Source organism: Mustela lutreola, chromosome 2 (genome assembly GCF_030435805.1).
Source record: "Mustela lutreola isolate mMusLut2 chromosome 2, mMusLut2.pri, whole genome shotgun sequence".
NCBI classification, from domain to species: Eukaryota; Metazoa; Chordata; class Mammalia; order Carnivora; family Mustelidae; genus Mustela; species Mustela lutreola.
In genome coordinates this window covers 66,750,938-66,776,632 of record NC_081291.1, presented here as the reverse complement: position 1 = coordinate 66,776,632, position 25,695 = coordinate 66,750,938, and the positions used below count along the sequence as shown (strand labels likewise).

Below are 25,695 nucleotides of genomic sequence, written 5' to 3'. Positions count from 1 at the left end.
GCCTTGACTCTGCCTCTACACTTGGTAGGCTCCCATCGCCTTAGCAAGAAGCTGCCGTGGAATGAGTCCCTAGAATGGCCGAGGCCCAGGAAAATGTTGTTGTCTTACCTCAGGGTCTTTTAAAATAATTTTTTAATATTTATAAATGAGAGCAAAATTTGAGATGAGTATGTATTTTTTTTTACTGTGGCCTGTCCAGGCAGTGCGGGGAAATCAGAATGCTAGCCTGATGGCTGGGTGGCAGGCAGCAGCGAGGAAGCCTTAGCTAGCTGTCACCTTTATTTATTCACACGATACCTCCTGTGCAAGGCATGGACCACACTGTGCTCTCAAGGAAGGACGATGACTGCACAGACTGAGCACATGTGTCTAAGACATTATTTTGAATACCAGTTTGAAGTTTTTCGTAATAAAGTTTTTAAAAAATGAATTAGCATTTAAAAAGTGAATTAGCATATTTGAGAACAAGAAGGAGATATTTGAAGATAAAAATGTACTAACTTAGGGTGACTGAGTGGCTCAGTTGGTTAAGCGGCTCCCTTCAGCTCAGGTCATGACCCCATGATCCTGGGATCGAGCCCTGCATCAAGGCTCCCTGCCTAGCAAGGAGTCTGCTTCTCCCTTTCCCTTTGTGTATGTTCTCTCTTGCTCCCTCTTGCTTTCACTCTCTGTCAAATAAATAAATAATATCTTTTTTTTTTTTTTAATGTAACTAACTTAATCACTTGTTAAGTATGACAAAGGACTGGAAAACAAAATCAGGGAGTTTCCAAAAGGTAAATTGAAAAAATGAATAAAGAAAACCAGGGAAGAATAATATTTAAAAAATTTTATTAGCACATCCAAGAGTTTTAATGTCTGACTAATAATTCCAAGGAGAAGGAACACATAAATAGAAAGAAGGAAATTATCCAAGAAAAACTACAAAGAGAGGTTTCAGAACTGAAGATCAAGTCAAGGCACTCTAGATTAAAACATGCAATGATTGGAGGGGGGGCTCCCTGACTAGCTCAGTCAGTGGAGCATGCAACTTTTGATTTCAGGGTTATAGTTTGAGCCCCACTCTCAGTGTAGAGATGACTTAAAAAAATAAAATCTTAAGAAGAAAAGTACAACAAATGAAAAAAATAGCTCACACCCACATGTATTGTCATCAACATTTAAAACTCGAGACTAAACAGTGAATTATAAAAGCTTTTAGAGGGGGAAAACTTGTCACAAACAAATGAATGAAAATCAGAAAGCTAGCAGAGTTTTTAATATCAGTACTGGAAGCTACAAGACAATGGAACAAAGTCAACAAAAACTTTGAGGGAAATTTTCCATATAGAATTTTATATTCAGCTGTACTTTCAGTTGCATGTGAAGATAGAACAAAGACATTTTCAATCTGCAAGGACTCAAAACTTTGCTTCCTGTGGATCCTTTTCTAGGGAACAACCAGACTAAATACAAAATGAGGAAATAAATTAAAAAGGCAAAAGAAACAGAATCCAGAAGGCAGGGAACCAACACAGGAAAATGGTACAGAGAAGCCCAGTGTGTATAAAATTGGCTCAGCAGTTTTGGAATTCACAGATTATCAAACATATCTGGCCATTTGGAAAATAATATTTTTTGATAATTCAGGCAGGGTGTTTGGAAGAATTTGAATAAATGTGCATAGAAGATTAAATAAATTAAATAAAAAGGAAAATGTTAACTACAAGGAAAAAATGGTACACAGAAAAAAAATCAGAGTAAACTTGGCTTTTCAGTGAAGAGTTCTTTCTCATCATAATGTAAAGGAAGAAGAAATGTGGTAGATGCTGTAAAAGAGCTGAAATCTAAATTATTATAACAAAATTAATAGATGAAGGATAAGTAGATAAACCAAGAAATGGCAATATTAACATATTATTTGGGTTTTTAAAAAAACTAAAAGCATTGAAAGTGTTTGCCTCAGTGTTTGCCTGGTAGATTTTTAATTCAGTATTTTTCAAAAATTTGATTTAAGGGGCACCTGAGTGGCTCAGTCGTTAAGCGTCTGCCTTCAGCTCAGGTCATGATCCAAGGGTCCTGGGATTGAGCTCCACATCAGGCTCCCTGCTTGGTGGGAGGCCTGCTTCTTCTTCTCCCACTTCCCTGCATGTGTTTCCTCTCTCACTGTGTGTCTCTCTGTGTCAAATAAATAAATAAAATCTTAAAAAAAAAAAAGAAAGAAAGAAAGAAATTTTATTTAAACCATGGGATTTTGTCTGCTCTGATAAAAATGAAAATTATTTAAAAAATAAAAGGTTCAAAGTTTGGCCATCAGTGGGAAATTCAAGTGTGCATCATTCAATATGCCAGCACAGGCATCACCTGTGTGGTAGATGACGGCACACAAAGTCTTGATTGGATCTAGGCTCTCTGTCTCCAGGTTCCTTGTCACAGGATATCCTTCTTGTCCCTGGCAGGTGACTAGGCTGTCTCCTGCTCCAGTCATACCGGGTTTCAGGTGAGGTTATAAGACAGAGCAGTGGTGTGTGCCTCTTAACAGGAAGGGAGGGAGGGAGTGGGGAGGAAGGAAAGAAGGAAGGAAGGAAGGAAGGAAGGAAGGAGAAAATCCCCTTCATAGATGAATTTAGAAAACAATTTGGCACTTTGTTATTGAGACAGCTTCAGGGAAATTCTATCCAAAATGCATCCAGCTGGATCTGGCATCAGATGACGATACTACTTTTTTACCCCATGAAAGCTGTTGGTATGTCTCAGGGTGTCTCAAGGCCAGCCCCAGGGAGTAGAGTTAACCGGTGGGCACACCGGGCTGTCCTGTTTTCACCACTGGCCAGGTTGGAGTTGGGGAGTGGTACTAAGGGTTCCAGGCTTGCCCAACCTGGAGATGGCCAACCTGATCCACCTAGAAAACATAGACTGGACCAGATTTCCCGTCCAGGGGTAACCTCTCCAGTATCACCCCTACTCACTGGAGGTGACTTATCATAAATCTGGGGCCTATCCCAGTCTAAACTAATCCATCTGGGCACACCAAGTCTCTTAGAATTGGACCACCCAGACCATGGCCGTATTTAAGCAGCCATTCAGTTCTCTATACTCTACTCCTGATGACCAACACCCGCTGAAAGAAGTAACTGCACAGGAAAGAGCCTTTCTACTCCTACACACAAGTGTGTGCAGGGCACCAGGCCAGCCGCAAGCTAGGACACAGCTGTTTGTGTACATGGGTCTGCAGTAAAGCCCAGACTCTCCTCTCTTGCAGGCTTGGAGTACAATTTTACAGTGGAAATGACTGTACCACACTCCTAGCTGGGGAGGACCCCTTGCACTTTCATTTAGCCAAGGTTTAACCTGTTTATGGAAGTGTTCTCCTTTGAAAAGAACACCTTTTATTTTTTAGGTAGTGAGCCATTTTTAAAAATCTTGTTGGTTTATTACGGAAGTAATACGTGCTTCTAACAGATTGAAACAATACAAAAGTATGTTAGAAAAGGATTTCCCCATCCTAATCTCATTCATAGGAAAAAGGTATATATGTATGTATATACAACTTCATATAACATAGACATATTTATTCATATATGTATACAGCATACATATACATGCATGTGTCTTTGCAAACAACCATGACTCCACATATATGGTTATTGTTCAACAAAAATGAGATCTAACCTATGCAATGCACCTTTTTTCTGTTGACATATATGATAGACATCTTTTCATATTATATAGATTTACCTCATTCTCAGAAATATTCTTTATAAGGATGCACCTTCATTTATCTAAGCCCCCTGTTGATGGACATTTGGATTCTTCTAGACTTTTGATATTAATATTCTTGATGCAATAACATCCTTAATTCTGAAATCAAACAGCCTTAGTTCCGGTTCCAGATAGTCCATACTTTGTGACCTGTAGCAAGTTATTTAAACTCTGTGCCTCAGTTTCCTGATATGTAATAGGGGAATAAAATTGTCCTCAGAGTGTCCCTATGAAAAAAGTTAAGTAAGATAGTATGTAATCTATTTAGCATATTATACTAATGATAGCTAGTGTTTTATTGAGTGCTTCCTATCAGCCTGTCACTGGGTGGGTCAACAAATACCACAGTTTCGTGCATTAACCTTATAACACGTTTTTTTTATATCTGCAAAAGAAAGTCCTGCATTATTATTATTGAAATGACATTAGCTATTCCTATGCATTCCTCCTCCAGGTAAATTTTTAAATCAACTTTCCACCTACCTCCCATCAGTATGACAGGTTGTTTTTTTTTTTTTTTTTTTTTTTTTAATCTAGCTGGAATCTTGAAGGGTGTTTATATTCTTGAAGGTTGCCAGAGTAGGAAGACCCTTGGAGTTGAGTTAAAGAGAACTGGATAGTCTCACAGTATCCCTCCAAAGCCTCATGACCACGGGCAGTTCATGTAAATGCTCTGAACGGCTGCAGCTTCCCTACCTAGTAACCAGGAGGGATGATCCTTATGGGAGTAGACGGTGAGGATATTGTAAAAAGCCCTGGGAGAGTACGTGACAATGAATATTTTTTAAATGTGCTTGCTTTGGAGACACGTGTTTTCACTTTGTCTTCTGGTCCTCTGTCATCAGCACCATTTTCAGTGGCAACTCTAAGGTGATCTTCAGTGAAAAGAGTGTGTGTAAGAGTGAGAACTGCATGAGTGAGCAGGATGAAGTTGAAGGCCCCTGCTTCCTGTGCAAGGCAAGCTGAACATTTATGATCAGTGAAGATTAGCCAAAGGGGAGGAAAGGGAATTGGGACAAACATAGACTGTTCCGTTGTTCCGGCATGTGCCACCAACCATGGCGTGGACTTCCTGCTGCAGGACACAGCTGACCTTTGGAGACTCACTGTCTGGGTGAGGGTGTCCTTTAACAGGACAGCACACAGCTGTTGTTTAGATGTCAGAGGCTGGTTAATGACTGTGTTTGGCAGTCAGCTTGGGATGTTAGCAGTTTGGAAAACAGTCTGCTTCTCGGTTTAAGGAAGGCGAGTATGAAGGGAATCTTCGTGTTGCTAACAGGTTGTTTGGTAATCCTGCCTTGAACAAAAATTAACACTTAGCAGCAGCTTAAAAAAAAGTATTAAGAGAACTCATAAAAGTCAGAGCAGATGTGCAGGAGAAGGTCACACTTCCGGAGCTCTCTTGGGAACTATTTCTGGACTAATAAGTCCAACAAACATGTTAATTCAGGTTGAGATTTCTAATGCAAATATTGACTCAATCTCAACCTTTTGCAGTTAATTCTCCAACTTGAATGTGTCCTTTCAGGCTTCCTTGGCCTGTTTTCTTTTCTTGTGCCTCATACCTTGCCCACCCTTCATTTTGAACTCTTAGTAGGTGAGCTTTTAATGGTTCTGCATTCTGTCTGTAGGTCTGAATAATGTGAAGAGGCATAAATTGAACCATTGCTTCCTTTCCCAGTGGCATACTTGTGGGAAAGGAGGGAGGAAAAGAGACTGTTGAGACCAGGAAATCTTGGTGGAGTGTAAATGATTCCCAGACTTAGATCAGATTATGTAGAAATAGCTTCTTATCCACTATTTACCATTTCAGGAAAAACTGAGGACAGGTTGTTTTGTTGATCTTCCCCTGCCCACTTCACATGATTTTTAAAAAAATTACTGTTCATTTTAGGGGCGCCTGGGTGGCTCAGTGGGTTAAAGCCTCTGCCTTCGGCTCAGGTCATGGTCCCAGGGTCCTGGGATCGAGCCCCGCATCGGGCTCTCTGCTTGGTGGGGAGCCTGTTTCCTCCTCTCTCTCTCTGCCTGCTTCTCTGCGTACTTGTGATCTTTGTCTGTCAAATAAATAAATAAATAATCTTTTTTAAAAAGATTACTGTTCATTTTAAAACACGTGTTTTAAAGTTGCTGTGAATTGGTGTGCAAACCGCTGCATAGCTAACAAACTTGCAGGGTAGAATGGAAAGCTTTAACTGAAAGATATGATCAATATACTATATCTTCACTTCACTTTATTCCTGAAGAATATTTTCACTGGATATAGAATTCTGGGTTGAGTTTTGGTTTTGTTTTTTTTGTTTTTTGTTTTTTGTTTTATTTTTTACCCAGATGCTGTTTTACCATCTCCTGGCATCCTTGGTTTCTGATGAGAAGTCAGTGGTCACTGGATATGATAGTGGTCACTATCATTTTTGACTTTATGGAATTTACCCTTTTTCTCTGGCTGCTTTCAAGATTTTCCTGTCTTTATCTTTGGTTTTATTTATCCTTCTTAGAGTTCATTGAGCTTCTTAAATCTGTAAATTTAGGTTTTATACCAAATTTGGAGAATTTTCAGCCATTATTTCTTCAAATATTTTTCTGCCCCATTCTTTCTCTCTTCTCCTTCTGAGGCTATGGTTATACCTATGATAGACTGGCTTATTCTCTTAATTCCAATATAGTTAACATACGATGTTTTATTAGTTTCAGGTGTACAATATAGCAGTTCAACAATCCTATACAACACTTGGTGCTCATCACAAGTGCACTCCTTCATCCCCATCACCTACTTCACCCATCTCCCCACCCAACTGCCCTCCGGTAACTCTCAGTTTGTAGTTAAGAGTCTGTTTCTTGGTTTATCTCTCTCTCTTTCTTTGGCTCATTTGTTTTGTTTTTTAAATTCCACATATGAGTGAAATCATCTGGTATTTGTCTTTCTCTGACTGCATTATTTCACTTAACATTATATGCTCTTGCTCCATTCATACCATTGCAAAGGGCAATATTTCGTTCTTTTTTATGGCTGAATAATCCTCCATTGTATATGTGTACCGCCTCTTCTATATTCATTCATCTATAGATGGGACACTTGAGCTGCTTCTAAAATTTGGCTATTGTAAATAATGCTGCTATAAATATAGGGATGCATGTATTCCTTTGAATTTGTGTTTTTTTAAATTTCTCAGGTAGACACCCAGTAGTATGATCACTGGATTATAGGGTAATTCTATTTTTAACCTCCTGAGGTACTCCATACTGTCTTCTGTAGTGGCTGCACCACTTTACATTCCCATCAGCAGTGCAAGAGTTTCCTTTTTCTTCACATCTTTGCCAATAGTTGTTTTCTGTGGTTTTGATTTTAGCCATTCTGACAGGTGTGAAGAACATCTCATTGTAGTTTTGATTTGCGTTTTCCTAATGATGAGTGATGTTGAACATCTTTTCATGTGTCTGTTGGCCACTATGATAGACCTTTTGGTATTGTTGTACAGGTCTGATGTTCTGTGTTTTTTTTTTTTTTTTTTAAATTCAGTCTTTTATTTCTCTCTGTTCTTCAGATTGGGTAATTTCCATTGGTCTGTCTTCAAGATCACTGACACTTTCCAATATCATTTCCATTCAATTAAGTTCACCAGTGATTTTTTTTTGGAAAATTTTGTATATAGGTTTTTTTAAATTATAGAACTTCCATTTGGTTCTCTTTTATAGTCTATTTCTCTGCCAAGATTTTCTGTATATTTCATATATTCTTTTATGCCACTGAGCATAATTATAATAGCTTCTTTAAAATCCTTATCTGCTAATTGCAACATCTGGGTTATCTTGGGATTGCTGTTGATTGTCTTTTTTTTTTTTTTTTTGAGGGTGGGCTGCATTTTCCTATTTCTGTGTATGTTTAATAATTTCATATTGTATTCTAAACATTGTACTACTGCATTATAGAGACTCTGGGTTCTATTATATTCTTCTGAAGAGGTTTCTCAGGGTTGAGAGAGGTTATTTTTTATTTTGGTTTTTGCCTTAGCTAGTGATTACTTTGGTTGAACTAAAACCACAAACCTTGGCCACTGGGCTAAGCATCTCAGTTCTTGGCTCAGTTATTTTATCCTTAGCTAGGTTGCTGAGAGTCTGCCTCATGCATGCATGTCTAGGAGATTTGGACAGAGTTTTTACACAGAATTTGAGGCTTTCTCTTTCTGGCTCTATTCTTTCTGGGATTCCCTCTTCACTTTCCAGTGGCTGTGGTGGTCCCAAAATCTGTCTCTGAAAGAACTGCATGCTTTCTGTTGGAGTTTTAGCCACTCAGCATGGCACTGACCACAGCCTTCAACCAGGCTAAAAGCTATAAAATTGAGAACCTCATCTATGTCTTTTCCTTTCTCCCACATCTCAGCCCTCCTGCAGAATTTCCCTATTTTTTGTCTTTCTCCAGTGCTTCAGGCAATTGTTTTTATATTTTGTCTGAGTGTACAGCTTTTTCTAGGAGAATTGGTCCTGTAGGAGCTAACTTGCCCATACCAGAGGTGGAACCAAAAGCACACATTTTAAACAACATTTGAAGTGCAAACTTCTCCTTCCTATAATTAGTTCAGATTAGCAAATTTGAAAAATATATCTATAAGTAGATGAAGACATGGGACTTGAGAACTTCTAGAGGAAACTGTCATTTTTAGGGTCTTAGTAAACTACTGTTAACATAATATGTTAACTACTGTTAACATAACAAATAAGCAACATAGTTCATTGTATACTTCAGCATATTAATGAGATACCAGAAGCTTCTTTGTTAAATCTTTTAGTCAAAGTTTCTTTTTCATACTAGCCAACTAAAGATGCCAGGTAGCAACTCACATACGAATTCACAGAATTAAAGGGAGAAACAAAAAATTACCCAATCAGAGTTGGAGATTTTCCCACTGTCAGCAACTGATAGATCAGTTACACACACACACACACACACACACATCAGTAAAAGGCATAGATGAAGACATAAGCCAGATTGATGTTTGTAGAATACTATATTCAGCAACAGGATGCATGTTCTTTTCAGTTGTACATAGCATGTTTACCACATCAGTCAAAATGCTGGACCATAAAACGAGTCTCAATAAAGTTTAAAAATTTGGAATATGTAAAAAATGTAGTAGTATATCCTCTGATTACATTCGAATTAAATTAGAAACCAATAGTAGAAATATATCTTGAGAAACCCCAAATGTTTGGAAATTCAGGAACACACTTGTAAATAATCTGTGTTTCAAAGAAAAAATCACAAGGGTATTCAAAAATAGTTCAACTAAATGATAATGAAAATATAACATCACAATTTGTAGGATACAGCTAAAGTAGTACTTAGAGGAAATTTTAAAGCTTTAAATGTTTGTTTTATAAAATGATTTTTTTAAAAATTTTATTTATTTACTTACTTACCAGAGAGAGAAGAGGGGGCAGAGGGAGAAGGGGAAAGAAAATCCAAAGCAGTCTCTTCTGAGCGCTAGGCTGGCTAGAGGCTTGATCCCATGACCCTGAGATCATAACCTGAACCAAAATCTAGAGTTGGTGGTTCAACTAGGCACCTCAGAAAGAAAAATCTTAAATGCACTGTACAACAGAAATTTCTGTGGCAATGGAAATGTTCTGTATCTGTGTTGTCAAGTCTGATAGCCACTAATCATATGTGGCTTTAGTTCTTAATTAATTTAAATTAATTTAAATTTAGATGCCCACATGTGGTCATTGGCTACCATATCAGAAAAGACAGGTCTAAAACTCAATGACTGAAGGTTTCTTTTTAAGAAAAATATCTAAAATAAGTAGTAAGAAGGACATGAAAAAGATAAGAACAGTGGGGAGGAGCAGCAGTAGCCAGGCCACCCAGCTTCACAAAGGCTCTGCACACACCTGGCCCCACAGGCACAGGCACCAGGCATTCACCCACTTCCCACCATGATGCCCAGGAGGAAGGTCCGCTCCTGCCAGGGGGCAGCAAAAGATGAGCCCAAGAGATCTTTGAGGTTATCAGCTAAACCTGCACCTGCAAAAGTGAAATCGAAGCAAAAAAAGGCAGCAGGAGAGGATAAATCTTCAGACAAAAAGGTGCCTACAGAGGGGAAAAGGGGAGTAAAGGGAAAACAGGCTGAAGTACCTAACCAAGAAACTTACCTGCAGAAAACAGAGAAACAAAAAATGAGGAGAGTCCAGCCCCTGATGAAACAAGAGAGAAAGAAGCCATCTGATTAATATCATTATACAATGTCTTATTAGTGCCCCCGTGTCCCTTTTTGTACAATCCAGAGAAATATTTTTATCAACTGTTTCATAAATCCAATTTTGTAGTAGTTCTAGACATTTTTAAGAAACATTTTTAAGAAAGAGAGAATCCCACTTCATCCTTTTTTTTTTTTTTAAGATTTCATTTATTTCTTTGACATGGAGAGAGAGATCACAAGTAGGCGGAGAGGCAGGTAGAGAGAGAGAGAGAGAGAGAGAGAGGAAGCAGGTTCCCCACTGAGCAGAGTGCCTGATGCGGGGCTCAATCCCCAGACCCTGGGATCATGTCTTGAGCCAAAGGCAGAGGCTTTTTTTTTTTTTTAATTTTTAATTTTTAATTTTTTATAAACATATATTTTTATCCCCAGGGGTACAGGTCTGTGAATCTCCAGGTTTACACACTTCACAGCACTCACCAAAACACATACCCTCCCCAATGTCCATAACCCCACTCCCCTTCTCCCAACCCCCCTCCCCCAGCAACCCTCAGTTTGTTTTGTGAGATTAAGAGTCACTTATGGGTCTCCCTCCCAATCCTATCTTGTTTCATTTATTCTTCTCCTACCCACTTAAGCCCCCATGTTGCATCACCACTTCCTCATATCAGGGAGATCATATGATAGTTGTCTTTCTCCGCTTGACTTATTTCGCTAAGCGTGATACGCTCGAGTTCCATCCACGTCGTCACAAATAGCAAGATTTCATTTCTTTTGATGGCTGCATAGTATTCCATTGTGTATATATACCACATCTTCTTTATCCATTCATCTGTTGATGGACATCTAGGTTCTTTCCATAATTTGGCTGTTGTGGACATTGCTGCTATAAACATTCGGGTGCACCTGCCCCTTCGGATCACTACGTTTGTATCTTTAGAATAAATACCCAGTAGTCAAAGGCAGAGGCTTTAACCCACTGAGTTACCCAGGCGCCCTCATCCTATTTTTTAAGGGTAAATGCTTTTCAATCAGAGGTGAAATCATTTGTTGGTTGTTCATTTTTTGGTACAACCAAAGAATAGTGAGATATTGAATATGGGAGGTTTTGATTGTCTTGTGTGTTAGCTCAACTTTCCATAGATGGGGTAGTTCTTATATCCTATAATACCAAGCATACTAAATGGCATTTTGGAGTCATTTGTGAATTTAATATATCTTGAGCATTTTAAATTACTTCTATTTGCATGTTGGTTTTGGTAGAATTGTTTCCTAAAGAAAACCACTCCTTGATCTTGGCTCTCCCTGTCAGAATTTTGTGCACTCTGTAACATCTTGGTCTGGTAGTCCAATTTTCCTAGTAACTTGTTAATGTGCTGTGCAAGATTGAAAATTTGAGAATGTAGTGTATGTGATATTAAATTGTAAATTCACATGACTTAACAGATGATAGTGTATTAACATTTGAAGATACTGATACTTGACATACTGTTAAGGAAAATGTGCCTTCAAATTTTAAGCTGGAAGGTCACTGGAATAACTTTTAGAAAAGAATCATAACTACATGATTTTTAAGATTTTCAGTACGTATGTTAAGAATTATATACAAATTGAAATGTTTCTACTGATCCAATAAAAACTCAGTTATGAAAGAAAAAAGATAAGAGCATGTCAGTAAACTGGAAAATAGAAAAAAAAATCGAGAAAAACCATAAATCCAAATGTTTTGTCTTTTAAAAGATCGATAAAATTGATTAGATATATAGATATATAGATAGCACTCAAAACAGTGGTTCCTTACAGCAAAGTAGGGATTTTTTAACTCAGGTGTATATATTTATGTAAACTCAGTGTATATACATTTAAGATTTGGGCACTTCATTGAGTATAAATTTTCCCTCAAGAGAAAAATAATGACTGCAGTGCAGTGAATTGAGCTTTTATTGGATCTACCTTTAGAGACAAGAAAAATGTAGTATGAACATTTGTTCTGAGTTTCTTAAGCACTAATAATAAGCAAAGGACCACGGAATAATTAACTAATTAATTAATATGAATCAAGCATTTTCCCTGTCTTCTGGAAACTTGCAATCTGATGAAGGATATAAAACAAACATACCAATAATAGAGTACAGAATATGATACATTCTCGATTAGCAATAGGGACAAGCTGGTGTAGTTGTTCAGGGGAATGAGCATTTTTAGGTTGGAGGAACCGTGGTGGCTGCATGAAGCAGGGGATATATTGAATACCAATGGACAGAAGGCCTCAGCAGGGGAGATGGTATCCCAGGTGCAGAAGGGAGCCTGTGCAGGTGTTGGGAGAGTGTGGAATAAAGGTAGAAAGGTGAGACCAGGGCCCTAAAAACCAGGTTTGGATTTTATTCAATAGATAGGTGGGAGACATTGTGTCTTTGCCCCAGGCCAGGAGACAGATGCTTTAACATAAATGTTACTTAGTAGTACCTAGGAACACTGGAAGCCCAGATGGGATCCCTGACCCCTTCCTCACTGTAAGGCTTTGTTGTAGTCATGTGCTCCCTCGGAGGGGTGCCCAGGCCCTAGCTTCGATTTGAAGAAATTAGATTAGAGGATCTCCATGGCCCTTCCAGTTTCAACAGTCTGTGATCTTGTGGCTGCTTGAAAAAGTTGTTGCTCAAACAGAGTAAATATTTCCTCTTGCAATATTATTGTACTCTCTTAGCCAATTCTTTCTTCATCAAGTCTGGATTGTACTGTTAGATATATTACAAATCCTGTATTCAAGTGTCAGACCTCTGAGCTGTTGCTGGGTGATAATGCTGCTTTTTACAGAGTTTTAACATTTCAAGCTGTTGAACTTTCACATTCTGAAAAAATCACTGATGTCGTGATGTCAAGCCAGATGAGGGTTATCGGGGAAAACTTAAAACACTTCATGGGAATCTGGGAGTTGTGCATCTGTCACGGATGCGTCTGAATAATCTGTGAGACTCCTCACAGAATGCTTACAGCATTCTGGTAATTCCTGAGTGTAAGGAAATGGAATCTTAAAACTGTGTGGAACAACACAATTTCTTTGGATGAAAAGAGTATCTTTAACCACGTGAGTTTTTATTCATGGTTTTATTATTGTATCTGATGTCTTCTGCTCTTTGGTCCCAAAGATCAGAGTCCCCTAAAATATATATTGAATCATTAGATGCATGATGAAAAATTAACTTTCCATCTCTAAGTATCCAGGTCCAGGTGGACACCTGCTGTGTCAAGTGTGAAGGAAAGATAACAGAGATACTCTTTCCTCCAGACCGCTGGGTTCAAGCGTTTCATGTGAGAAAAGAAAAGATAGGCTGAGAAAGTTGTGTGGTGTGGGAACACAAACTCCTCGGGAAGAAAAAGAGAAAGAAAGGTAGCCCAGAGCACCCAGAGCACTAATAAATTTGCCATGGCTGTGGTGGTTTTCTTAGCATCCATTCACTTTACATCTTAAGGGGGAGAGAAACCAAATCCTGACCTCATCAGAACACCAGACTATCTCTCTCCAGGTGTCTCAGTTATCTATCTATGCTCTGTGAACTTGGCAGAGATGGTCTTTTACAGGGAGGGTCTTCTCTCAGGGATCCCCAGAGAGAGGGGTCTCAGATCAGAGCTGCTTCAAATGAGTAAGGGATGTGCCTCTAGACCCAGGCCCCAATTAAGGGGGGTGGTGTTTTTCTTTTGCTGGGAAATGAGGAATACCACATCAGAGACTCTCTTCCATTTTAAAAGTATTTCACTGAAATATCTGCTTTCTGGCTATTGGCAAATAGCATGTTTTAAAGCCAGATATCCTGTCCAAATAGTAATAACAATATCACAACTTCAGTCACTAATACGCTTTCCCCTTTCTTCAATTTATTTAAAACAATTTTTCTTGTGGTTATAAAAGAAACTACAGAAATCATAGAAAACATACAAAATGTAGAGACAAAAAAGTCATGCATAATGCCACAACTTAAAGGCATTAATTGTTGCTAGCTTTTTTATTACTCTCTTTGCCTTTTGACTTTCTCTTACATATGTGCATGTATAATGTCATAAGGGGATCATGGGAAGTATAGCACATGGATAGCTTAATATGTCAGCTATTTTTCACATGAGAATTTTTCTCAAATTATAAAAACCCTTAGAGAATATCATATTTAATGACTATAGAATAGTCAATCTCTTCTGTGGACATAGCATCACTTTTTAAAATAGTACCTCGCAGATGCAACATGTGGGGCTTGGGGGGTAGGAAAGGAATAAATGAAACAAGATGGGATCAGGAGGGAGACAAACCATAAGAGACTCTGAATCTCACAAAACAAACTGAGGATTGCTGGGGGGAGGAGGCTAGGGAGAGGGTGGTGAGAATATGGATACCGGGGAAGGTTTGTGCTATGGTGAGTGCTGTGAAGTGTGTAAACCTGGCGATTCACAGACCTGCATCCCTGGGGCTAATAATACATTATATGTTAATTTTTAAAAGTACCTTGCTCTTAGACTTTTAGATTGTTTCCAATGTTCTGTTGTAAAAGCAACAATATCCTTGGTTGCCGGAGATACACTTCTGTGTCTGGGGAAGGAAGAGAAATGCTTAGGTTTGCCAGGGTGCCTGATAACCCTAACTGAGCCTTGTCAGGGCCTTTGTCTGGCTTTCTGTGGATGCTGGGTCCAGACTGAAGGAACAGAATGGGAGTCTTCCAATTCACTGATGATGGCAGGAGCCACTCTGTATATATGCTGCCCTTCCCAGGGGACAGGCAGGCTCTGGGAATGGGAGTCCATCCCAGGGTACAACCCCCCTGTTCCCAGTAGCCCTGGTAGGCCCAAGGACCTAACCCTTCCTCACTCTCTTTTTCTCAGAAAGAATGCCTTTTAATGGGCTCCCAGATGGCTGTGGTCATAGATACTAAAACAGAGGAGCTTGAAATGGCTTGGAGCCTACTTGGCCTAATAACAACAACAACAACAACAACAACAACAGTAGCTAATATTTATTGGGTATCTGCTTTGATGTGTGAAGTGCTTTACATACATCATGTTATTGAATTTGCAGACCCTTTGTTCTGAGAGCAAGAAGTATTGCTGCCCCCTGGAAAACAAGCAAGATAGGCTCTGAGAATATACAGAGTGTTTGGAGCCCAGTCCCACCATTTACCAGTAGCTCTATGACTTGGCAGATGTATCAGTCAGGAATGCATTTAGCTGCAAAACTCAGAAAACCCAACCAAGAGTGGCTTAAATAAGTAAGTAGTGGGGCACCTGGGTGGCTCAGTGGGTTAAGCCTCTGCCTTCGGCTCAGGTCATGATCTCAGCGTCCTGGGATCGAGCCCCGCATCTGGCTCTCTGGTGGGTGGGGAGCCTGCTTTCTCTTCTCTCTCTGCCTACCTCTCTGCCTACTTATGATCTCTCTCTCTGTCAAATAAATAAATAAAATCTTTAGAAAAAAAAAAGGTAAGTAGTTATTTCTCAGGCACAATGAGAATCCTGAAAGGAGCCAGTCCAGGGCTCACACAGTGTCATCAGGGACTCAGTCTCTTTCCTTCCTACCTGTGCTGTTCCTGGCACGTGGCTTTCCTCCTCATGGTGGCAGATGGCTGCTACATCTGAAGCAGGAAGGAGAAGTAGGGCAGAAAGCAGGGCCAGTTGCTCCATCAGGAAGGCAGAAGCTTTTTCCTAAATGCTCGCTTATGTCTGATTGGCCAGAAGTTGTTATGTGGCCACTTAGGTGTAAGGGGCTCTTTGGGAGAAGTTTCAGCTGCACGCACTGCTGTCCCTAAAGAGGTCAGTGTTCTGTTGGAAAGGGAGGCAGGGGGATGTTTGATGGGTGAGCTGGCATCAGTGGCTGTATCAGCAAGTCATTTAATATCTTGGAAGCTCAGTTGTTCCTCTGGTAAGAATTCCTTCCTATTCTAGTCGGGCTTTTTCAACCTCTAGGAGGTGTGTCAGCATATGGGAGCTCCTTGGGACAAGGGGAACCCTCAGGCCTGGGTCCCAGCCACATACACTCCATTCACCCAGGGCCTCTGTACTTCCCAGCAGGCCCCCTAACACCTCATCACTCAGGATGTACCAGGAACTCTAAGTACCTACTGTCTGACCATCACTTTAGAACTGGGCTTCCAGGGCTCCTTACCCTGGGGATTCTCCCAGGCATGCAAAACTGGGCTCTTTGCTACATTTATCTCTTGCTTCTACTGCCCTCTCTACTGTCTCACCCTAGCTTCTTCCTTGCTGCCAGTGCTGTGTCTCACAGTCAAATCCCCCCCAAAGAGATGATGTCTTGGGTCAAACAGTCATCACTCATGAGGAGCATCACAGGCAGAGTCTTACACCAGGCCACTCCAGTGGTCCCCAGTCACCCTTTAGCCACAGAACACACTGTGGCTTCTTTCCTTGGTAGAGACCTGTGGCGTGGCAGGTGGTAACAGATCCCACTCCCCCCACAGATATATTATATCAGAGTCTTGGGCACAAAGCTCTGAACAACTATAGGGACAGGGCACCATGCACCTTGAAATGCACAGGAGTTCTGTTCCAGGAAACTCTGTTACCCTGAAGTCAAGTAACAGGGAGGTACAGGCCCAGCTGGGCCTCTCTGGGCCCTGAGAGTCAAATGCCAGAGCCAGGCAAAGATGGCTGGCTTGCTTAAGACCGTGAGACAGGGGCCCTGGGTGGCTCAGTGGGATAAGCCTCTGCCTTCGGCTCAGGGTCCTGGGATCAAGCCCCACATGGGGCTCTCTGCTCAGCAGGGAGCCTGCTTCCCCCTACCCCCCTCTGTGCCTGCCTCTCTGCCCACTTGTGATCTCTGTCTGTCAAATAAGTAAATTTAAAATATATATATATATATATATATATATATATATATATATTTATTTATTTATATATATAAATATATATATATAAAGTCTAAGACAGGGTAGGTTGGGGGTTGCAGGCGTGATTCCTTGTACCTGGCCATTGGAGAGCCATGCACCAACCTGGGCCATGGGCTTACTAACGGCAGGGCAGAGAGGAGAATGTGGGTTCTCTGAAGAGAGGGAGGAAAGGTCTTGGGAAAAGGCTATTACTGGTCAGATTGCTGGCATTCCTGAGGAGGACCTTGTTTGAAAAGCAGGCTGCTGTTAGCTGCACTCTCCGTCCCAAGCCACCCAGAGGTGAGAGGCAGTTATCAGGACAAATGAGGGAATGTGTGTGCACATACTTTGAAATGGTGACTCACTCCAGAGGCCTCCTCGTTGGTGTTATTACAGCTGCTGCTGCTGCCGCAAAATAGCTTTGAACCCTGAGGTGTGAGGCTGCCTAGAGGTAGGGGCAGGGAGTTGGGGGTGGGGGGACTTGCAGGGCAGCCTGAGACATGAGACCCTGTGGTCAGTGATGGGCAGTGATTGGGGAAGGGACCTGCAGGATGGATGAATAAGGCTCTATCTCCTCTGTAGTGGCTGTAGGGTATTTGTGTGATTTCTGGTAGATAGAGAGATCTGGGCCTGAGGGTCGAATGGCAGAGCCAGGCAAGGATGCCCTTGTTGGTGCAAGGCTGTCCAAGCCAACCATCGGCAGAGGGTGTGGCACACCTCCACCAGATCCTGTCCCTGTGGGCCATGCAACGGCTTCATAGCAAACTGGGCACAAGCTCAGAGTCTCTTGAGACAGAAATCCCATTGTCCCTTTTCTCTCATTCACCCTGCATCCCTCTTGAAGCTGCGGCGGGTCAGGGCACTGCCACTGCTGGGCAGAGTTCCTGCCAAGTCCATGCAGTCGTTTCCGGCTGGTGCCAGGTCTGCCAGCCAGCTTCCCACAGCCACTGCCACTGGGCAACTGGTTTGTAGAAGCGGCTCACGCATAAGCTGTAACAGTGTCAGCAGAAAGTATTGGGTGGCCCTCCCTCCCTCACTAGATCCCTACCACACGTTCGCTGGCCCCGGGACTTCTCCTTCAGCCTGTCCAGGGCAAGAGAGCTGTACAGCAAATCTCCTGAGCATGAACAGTTCTGTGGAATAAAATTGGCTCCGTGGGCTGGCTGCCTTTCAGACGGCCAGCCAAATGGCCCTCTGCTAAAACTCTGAACTTGATTATGTGACATTTTTGTTTGAATCAGAGAGGAAAGCTGGATTCCTGAGCAGAGCCAAGCTGGTCATGGCTCTTGTTTCAGCTGTTTAGCACTAACTCCCTTTGGGGAAGAGTCCTCACTGAGCCCCTTTTTAGACACCCAGGAGAAGAAGGAGAGGCACACGCTCTCAAGCTTTAGAGGCCACTCCAGCAGGTGGAAAATCCAGGGTACTTGTCTCACCCACACTGAGAAAAAGCTTTGTTTGTGAAGGGCTATGCCAAGGGAGAATTGGCTCACCCTAGTGCTGACCCACTGGAAGAGATGGGATCGGGGTTGACCATCAGGGGTGAGAGGTCCTCTTCCAGTCCCTGGCCAGAGCAGAGCTCCAGACCCTCAGACAAGGCACAAAGAAGGGCACAGCTCACCCTTGTCTGGGCACTCAGCCCTCAGCAATCTGCTCAGCACCCTTTCCATGTGGGAAACACGTATGGCCATGAGTCCCCATCATTCCCACATTCCAGGACACATCTCCCTGCTGTGTCATGATCCAAATTTCTGCCACTTCCTTCTCCACGTTCTGTGATCTGGAAAAGTGGTTTTTCTGCCCATCCTTGCATCTTGACTACAATAGCACAACAGCCTCATGAGGCTTCCTGCCTCTGGGTCTCATCATCGTCGTCGTCAGCAGCATCCTGTATATATTTCTAGCATAACTTGCCGGAGCATGGCGCAGTCTAATTATTCCTCTGTTGGGAAGCTCTCAGTGCCTCCTCACTGCCTGCAAGAGACAGAAGAAAATGGGAGAACCTTCCTTTGAGATTTGGTTCCCACTTGCCACTCTGAGTCTTAATACATTTTGTCCTGCCCACAGCTCCAAACACAGATGCTCAGGAAACACTGAGAGATGGAGTGAATGAATATAAAAATTAGGAAGCCAAATAAGAGTTCTTTGGTGTTCTTAAATTTTCTATAGAAGTATCATGCTAATATATGTGTGAGATTAGTCATTGATAATCTTTTTATGGTTTTCTTGAGCTATGTCTCTTATCCAAAGAATTGGGAACCCTTCTTATTTTAAAAAAACGGCGAGGTTTATAGAATATATAAGGAAATTGAAAGTCAAATAACATTTTGATCTTTAATTTTTGAATTTGTAGCTCAGACAATGCTTCCAAAAAGGATCTCGGTCATTTGCTCTTTTTTTAGCCAGTCGCTTCTCTAGTCAAATTTTAAAAGGTTTGGAAGAACATGTGATTTTTAAAATATCCTGGAGGACTTTTCCACGCCTGGGCAGCTCATGGGTCAATGCACAGCTATTTTTCTGTGTAAGTAGAGTGAGAGTGTGCTCTGCCAGTTCACTGAAGGTTGGGGGCCTGGTTGTCTGAACTGGGAGGTTGGATGGAAGGATCTTTTTTCCCCTCTTGTGCCACAGCTGGGCTTCACTACAGAACTGCAGACATGTGCTATCCCGTTTGTGTTTGCATGCGTGTACCTGCTGCAAGGTATTTTCTTCTGAGCTGATCCCTTTAAATTGTGGGGAGTCTGACTCCTGTGTCAAAGGTATAGCACACAGGTGTGAACAAAGTAGTCATTTGGAGAGTAGTGCCAAGATAGTGTAGACTGAACCATGTAGGAGTTAGGAATAGCTTTGGAATATACAACTCCAAATAAGATACAGTTTCCAGCTGATTTGAAGGCCTACTATTTTTTAAGGTTTGAGCCATGCTTATAGGCACCTTCTGGTCAAATGAGGGTGGAGGAGCCGGGACTGGCACCCAGGGATCGAGTTCCCAGCCCAGCTCTGCAATTCATCCATTGATTTCCCTGGGAGTTGTATAGTACCTTTCAATTTAAAGGGTTGGGTCAGTCTGTTCTTGTGCTGCAGATCCTCTCTCTAGCCTTCTCCACCCTGTCCTGTGCTCTGGAAGCTGATCAGTAGGGACTATATGAATGGGCTTCCTTGCTTCCTGGCCCCCTATTGCATTCTTACCCTATAAGGAAATTATCATACAGGACATTAGGGGACAGGGAGTGGCAGAGGAATAGGGCCAAAGTATTGATTCTCCTGGCTCCTCCTTGTATCTGTCTCCTGGCAGGTAGCCCTTTCCCCAGGGCACTCTGTCTGAAGGTTCCAGTAGCCTCTTCTCCCTCACCCTTTTGGTCCTTAGGATGTAACTGTGGCACTGTTACGGGTCCCAGAACACTACAATGTGGTTCCCCTAGTCCCTGCCCACCCTTTATAAATGGCCCTTTTATTAAACTCTCCTCAAATTACCCAGTTTGAGAGTACCATCTGTTTCCTGCCAGAACCCTGATGGATACAGTTCCTAAGATCTTTTCCAGCTCTGAAAAAAGATGCCTGCAGGGGAGGAGCTGCCCCTTTGGGGCTCCCATTTTTCACTCACGCCTCCCTTCATGGTTCACCAGGATCAGGGGAGGGAGGGACTGGTAGAAACATGATCTCTAGAGCACAAAGTCACTAGGATAAGAATCACCTGTGCCTTGGTAGGCATAGGCTGTTAGAACCCTGATTTTCAAAGAATACACGGGCGTGCTCTTCCTCTGTGGTCAGTGGTGGACTTTCCCCACCTTTCCCTAAGGGCGGCTCACACCATTTGAGGTAGGACTGTCCCTCCTACCCCTTGCTGCCTCTGTGACTTTGAGCAAGTGACTTCCCCCTCTGAGCCTCAGCACCTTTCCTTCTAACCTGGAGTTGGTAACGCCTTCCCTGGCCTGCACATGACTGTTAAGAGGTGCAAAGGAGGAAGTCTGTGGGAAACCGCTTTGATGAACATCAAGTTCAGGACTAAAGAGGATTGTAGTCATAAACAGCTTTTATTGTGGTAGGGGTCACAGGCAGGGCACAGAGCCCAGTGGGACATTACCCCTGCTTCCGTCCTGGCCAGAAACCTGCCTTCATTCATTGTGTCCTGCTATGTGCACTTGCTGAGACATACGTGGCTCCCAGAGTGTCAATTTCAGGATCAAAGTGTGACCTCAGAGATACCAGATTACAGAATCATGTCATCAGACAGAAAGAGCAGCTTTCTGACATTCCTGGAATTCAGATCCCGGCCTTAGCAGTCTTAGGTGACTAGTTATGGCCCTTCCAAAAGCAGCTGCTTCAAAATAGTTCTAAGAGAGGATAAAGGATTTGAATATATTTTATTTATACATTTTTAAATATCAAAGTTATCACAGAGACTTCTTGGCATACAAGAAAAATACCTGCTTGTAGACTACATATTTCAAGTCCAGTTTTTTTCTTTAAAAAATTATAAAGGGGCTTAAAGAATTATCATATTCACTTGGTACTGTCGCTCTTGTTAGGCCATATGCATACAGTCCACATGTATAGACAAGTGGCAGAGCTGGGGGAGGCAGGAAGAGCTAAAGAAATGACAGGCTATGAGTCCATGGCATTCAGTGCCCTAGTGGATACACAATTCACTGTATTTATTACCCAGCAGCTCAGTACTCTGCACAGAGCAATGTGCGTGAATGGTAAGAGCATAGTACTTAATGGGAAAAAAGAAGAATGAAATGCACAAACTAGTATTTCAGTAAGTTAAAAATAGGTGCATAGATACACCCATTGCACATTTAGTAAGCACTGTTGTGGACATAAGGATACACCTCAGGCATATTAGGAAATATCTCTGTGGGGCAAGGGGGACCGAAATGGGCTGTAGACATAAAAGGAAAAAACTGCTTGTATACGTAATACAGTGTTAATCAGGAACTGTTGCATATGGCAAATGCAGCCTGCTGCTCCTGAGGTATAAAACAAACCAAAAGAAAGTCCTCAGTTTTTCTTTATCTTTTAGGTTTTAAAAGAAACCTAAAAAGGGTTTTACTGTTAGGTTTGAATGGTCTTCCCCCATAGCCCTCATTGTAGCCCCTGAACCACAGTGTAACGTTAATGGTACAAAAGTAATCTGTGTAGGGTGAGAGCACAGACACGGCACGAAAGCTGTGTAGAAACCACACGAAGGGAAGGATGCTGTGAGCCGCCCCTCAGGCTCACTTCTGGCAGTGCCCCCCAAGTGGGCCAAGGTCCATCACAGCAGGCAAGACTATTCCAAATATGGTTCTCTTTTGTTAAAAAAAAAAATCCCTTAGGGAAAGTAGAAGATATAGCAAATGCATGTAAACTTATCAGAAGAGCCTTCATAAAATATTTTGAGCAATACACCCTGCTTTCTCCTTTTGATGTGTTTACTTTTAATCTCTTATGGGTAATTTTTTTTTCTGCAGAAGTGATATCCCATGTCTACATATTCCCTTTTTACATAAATTACACTTTACATCCTTATCCTAGTTATCTTCCCTTAATGTTGCATTTAACAATATTTTTCCATTTTGCTACATGGACTGTCAGCATCATTTTTAATGGCCATGTAATACTCTATTGACTGAATATACCAACACTTACTAGAATGACATTTAAGCTGCTTTCCACTTATCCCCAACATATAAGTAATGCAGAAAACGCTGCATGTAACCTCTTCATATTTTAAATAAGTCCCTTAGGGTAGATTCAGGAAATGGAATTACTAGGTGAAAGAGTATACAAAAAGCATCTGTACCTTTGATACAAATTACTAAATTGCTTTCAAAAAGGATAGTAGCAATTGCACTTACAACAGTAATACATTCTTTTAGCAACATGGTGTTTAAAAGTTCTTTATTGCCAATTTAATAGTTCACATGCATTGATTTTATTTTTGTGTTTCTTTGATTAATAAAGATATTGAAATTTTTCTAAGTTTGAGATTAGTACATTTGTTTATATTACTATTTGGGTGGTTTTGGACTTTTCTTTTCAATTTGTACCCAATCCTTACCCAGTGTTTAGTAGTTGTCATGATTCTGCAACTGTTTTTCATTTTCCCTTTAAAATGTTAAAAAAAAATTTTTATATAAAATGTTTTTCTTTAAAGAATCTGATACTGATTCATTGGTGTTTTTTGTTTATTTTGTTAGCCAGATAAAAATCAAGATACTGTTGGTTAAATTTGAGAAAGAAATTTTACAGCAAGGCATAATGAAAAATGCACTGAATCAAGGGCTTTATAGGCAGATAAAATGACGGTTCAGTACCTGACTGTGATGTCCTGGCTGGGCAGATCACTCAAGCGTTCTGAGCCTCTCTGTCTTCACTTCTGCCATGGAAATTATGACCCACCTTCAACCTGTGGGACTGGCTGGGCTTATGAACAAACACTGGCATGGTGGATTTTCCCAGTAAACAGGAATCCTCTTCCTGCTCCTTGCCCTCCAGATCCTAGGGCTGAGCAGGCTGCTAAGGGGGCGCTGAGCGGCTGGTCAGGAGAAACAAGCTGCGGTTCTTACCCAGGACTGCCTGTGGCGTGCCCAACCCTGCCCCAGGGGCCCCCTGTTTCCTTCCAGGCAGGAGGTCCAGGGACTCGGGTTAGTTGCTGTGCCCCTCCAGTGGGTCTGAACAAGAGGGTTATTGTTCTGGCCTATCGGATTACCAGCTTCCTGTTTGTCCTGGTATAGCTGTGTTCTCTCAGTCAGCAGTAGGAGGGAAAGGAATAGTCCTGGATGGGTAACCTAGGTTCTCTAATTCCTCCTGCAGTGGGAAAGCCTGGCCCTTCTCACCAGGGGCTCTGTGATCCTGATCATTTGAGCAGGCTCGACACCAAGTCCCATGTGTGGGGAGGGAATAAAGGAAGGAATGGCAAGTCTCCATTGCTTGGAATTCAGAACTGTGGTGCCCAGGTTCTAATGCCAATGGATTTCAGTTATATGGTGATTAAACATTAAACTTTAATTCCCCACAAAGTGAATGCACCACACCTTCCCATTCTCTTCATATTCTGGGAAGGGTGGTTAAGTCATGAACAGGATTCAAATCCCAGCCCCCCTGTGTGTGACTTTGAGCCAGTGACTTACCCTCTGCGTGCTTCAGTGTCCCTATCTCTAAAATGGGAGAATAATAGTAACTGCTTTGTAGGGTTGCTATGAAGGGTAAATGAAGTAGTGTGAATAAAGTATTAGCACAATGCTAGGCCAAGTATTCTAGCACAATTCTTAGCACAATTCTAGCACAAGTATTAGCACAAATCTAGGTCACAGATAGAGTGACCCTACAACAGTTTGCATAAGGCCCTAAGATTTTACTTGTTGAATTCCCTTTGAATCTATGGTTCTCAGAGGCTGGACTATATTCTTCTCTTCAGAGATCTGGAAGTTCAGTATAGAGGTAATTTGATGAAATTTCTCAGTTATTTGAAGCAGATAATACTTGCAAAGAATGTGCATCAAGAGTACAGAAGATATATTCCTAAAAAGTTGGTCATAGAATAGAACGAATATTTTATTTTTATTGGCTCAGTGGGTTAAGCCTCTTCTTTCTGCTCAGGACATGATCTCAGGATCCTGGGATCCAGCCCCACATCGGGCTCTCTGCTCAGCAGGGAGCCTACTTACATCTCCCCCTCTGCCTGTCTCTCTGCCGACTTGTGATCTCTCTCTCTCTCTCTCTGTCTAATAAATAAATAAAACCTTTTTAAAAAATAAAAAATAAAATAAAATTTAGGGCTATATTTCCACGGAAAAAGTTGCTTGCTGCTGAAACCAATGTCCTTTTGTCCTTGACAAATACATAGAGGTTGAATTACATTGTGCAGGGTGGGGGCCAAGGGCGCTGTGAGAGGTGTGAGCTTAGCACATGTGAATGTGGACTGTGATGTCTGGGGGAGATGAGACGGTGGGGTATAGCTCTTCTCAAGCTCCACTGGTTCCAAGGTCAAGGCTCCTGCCCTGTAGGCAAAGTCCCAGCCTCTGCCCTGCTTTATGACTGTCAGTAGGGCTTTGTTAGGTGGTGATTTTGTCCTGTGTCTTTCATGGGTGCTAGGACAGACGCAGAGCCTACAGTGAGTATGTAGGTAATTTAAGTCACTTCATTCCCTTGCTTCTTTCAAAACAAGTTTATCATGGGCTGACTCAGTTTATTGCTGTACTCAGGAAATCGAAGCAAAGGGTGAGCCCTCGATGTGGTTATGGCCACTGCTACATTCACTTTTCCTCAGTGTGCTTTGCTGACATGACTGAATACTAAGTCAGAGCATAGTACCTTTTGGGTTTCACAGACTTGGGGAGATCCCTTTTGGTAACAATTTTCAGCGCGCTCAGAACTTCAGAACTGAGTCGAGGCTGTAGAGTGATGACTTCTTTTCTGTTACTCAGCAAGAACTGGGAGAGAATTCACAGAGGGGCAGCAAGATGTAAGAAGCAGGTAGAGCTGTGCATCTGGAACGGGGTAGGCTGAGGGATGAAGGAATAACAGAGTCTTCTTGATCTGGGGTGTAGATTACTTGCTTACTTTTCCACCGAACACCCAACAAGAAAACCCTTTGGCCAATAATAAGGATTTCTTTGCAGGCAAATAGATTTTCTTTAACATTTTAGTGAACTTCCAAAACGGGTTTCAGATTCTCTTACTAGGAAGGGCAAGATGTGAGGGAGCAGCAAGAAGCAGGAAGCTCCGAACACCTGGGTGGCAGGTGTGACCCTCTCCGCAGAGAAGGGAGGAGCAGGACCCTGATAATGCTTAAAAGTCAACAGCTGTCATTAGGAAAATCTCTTTTTAGTTAATTACAGTTTAGCATATTCATTTGTAACTTTGAAGCACCTTGATTTATCGTGTCTTGGGGGGGCGTCTAGAATGACTGTACCAGCAGG

At 41.8% G+C, this 25,695-nt stretch overlaps 1 protein-coding gene and 1 pseudogene across 1 annotated transcript in view; both read left to right on the top strand.

Annotated features, from left to right (window-relative positions):
- The window catches only part of CTDSPL (CTD small phosphatase like), a 113,205-nt gene that overhangs the window by 24,407 nt on the left and 63,103 nt on the right, over window positions 1–25,695 (top strand).
- On the top strand, window positions 5,793–11,695 carry LOC131824374 (non-histone chromosomal protein HMG-14-like; annotated as a pseudogene).